This window comes from Arachis ipaensis, chromosome B9 (assembly GCF_059453495.1).
Source record: "Arachis ipaensis isolate K30076 ecotype BB chromosome B9, ASM5945349v1, whole genome shotgun sequence".
NCBI classification, from domain to species: Eukaryota; Viridiplantae; Streptophyta; class Magnoliopsida; order Fabales; family Fabaceae; genus Arachis; species Arachis ipaensis.
In genome coordinates, this window is record NC_142444.1 from 81,883,636 (window position 1) to 81,885,689 (window position 2,054).

The following is a 2,054-nucleotide window of genomic DNA, read 5'->3' on the forward strand; positions in this document are numbered from 1 at the left end:
TATAATGATCAACTTCAAGACGGATGTGAAAATAAAGTGCGGGATCCCGGATTACAAGAAGCGGATCGACTTTTGGAGTCCCAAGCTTGTGAAGAACTCCATCAAGACTTGGTGTAACTCATGAGAAATCTTGGGGCACAATGAAGAACCAAGCATTAGTGGGAGTTCCAAAAAGAATTCAAGCACAAGCCACCTTGAGAGGAGCTCCCCATAAGTCCAACTTAAGGACAATAAACAAAAGTGCTAGGTGGGAGACACCCCACCATGGTAAAATCTTTTCATTTTCTCTTTTGTAAATGTTGGAAAAAGTAGTTTAATTTCATGTTTTGATTGATTTGTTGAGTTTATTTGGTAGTTTGGTATGTTAAATAAGGTTTTATAGTGTTTGGGTAGCTGTTTAGAGGTTTGGAAGGCTTGGATTGGTGCAAAAACATAGAAAAAATTTTGAAAAACAGAGCACCATCCACGCGTACGCGTGACTCAAGCATTTTCGACCATCCACGCGCACGCGCCACCCACGCGTATGCGTGGATTGCAAATTTTCACCTCCAAGCCAAATTCCAGAGAGTTGCGCCTCCACTGCACTAATATTGTGCCTTTCGCGCAAACCAACACACGCGTACGCGAACATGACTCATACGTGTTGCTCTCTAAATAACCCATCAACGTCACGCGTGAGACACACGTATGCGTCATTTCCATTTCACCACTCCCACACGCACGCGTAGATCCACGCGTACACGTGGATTGCCTTCTTTCATCCATCTTCTTTTCTCATCTTCTTTCCATTTCTTCTCTTCTCCCTCCTTCTTCCCTTCTCCTATACTTTATCCAACACTACCATACACCATCAACCATTAGTTAGTTTTGTTAGTTAGCTACTTTGATGATTAAAAAAAAGAGTTTTTTTCTCTCATCCTTCATTTTCTTTTGTTTATTGCATTTGCATACCTTTATTCTTTGCATTTTTATTTTGTTTTTATAGCTTATTCTTACTTTCTTTTTTAGGTTTCTTATTTTAATAATGGTCTTGCGTTTTTCTACTCAACTGTTGAGAATTTCTTGCCTTATTTTGATGCTTCATGACTTGTTTGATATTGATGGGTGATGAAACTTTTAAATCAATGCTTCATCTTTTATGACTCTTGTATCCCTTGTGCATTGATATGGACTCGTATTATTTTTCATGATCCACTTTTTCTTATTTGAACTTGATGCTCAATATGCTCTTCATGCTTTGACTTTACTCTTGCATCAAGTTTAATGATATGCCTTAGCATCTATTGTTCTCCCACTCACATATTGTAGCTACCTTGTAGAAGAGAACCATACTCTTATTTGGCATTAGCCCCCACCTGTGTTCTATTTGCTTTGATATCTTCGTTATAGGCTTAATCTTCTTTCTTTTTCTCTCCTCTTAGGTTGGCCACCAAAAAGGAAAAAGGAAAAGTTTCTAAATGGGGAAACAAACAAGTCATCCGTACAACCTTTTGAAGAAATCTCATCAGTTGTTTCAACCCATCCACCTTGCTCTTCTTTGCATGCACCGAGGACGGTGTAATCTTTATGTGTGAGGAGGTCGTTCGACCGATCTCCATGGGTAACAATTTTCTTGTCCAACACCAATTCTTAGTTTTATTTGTTAGATTAGTCATTACATTGCATGATAGGTTGCATGTTAGTTACATTTTGTACATATTTTTACCATTTTTTTCTTATGTAGGACTACTTGGTTAGGGTGATGATTTCTCTTCCAGGAAAATTGTTTTAGGGCAACCTACCAATTTAAAAGAAAGAAATTTTTTGTTGAACTTGCTTGAAAGAATTTATTTTGGAACATGGTTTTTGAGCTAAGAACACAAGGATGTGAGTTTTGAGCCCAATTGCGTGCTTAAATCTTATAACCACTTATTTTCCTTCTTGTGTGCATTATTCTCTTTCTATGATTGTAATATTTGGAGGGAAAGTTAGTTTCTAGAGAGAGAAACTCTCACTTCTCTCAAGAATTAGGATTAGGTTAGATCTAGATTAGAATTTCTTAGATCTAGGTTAAT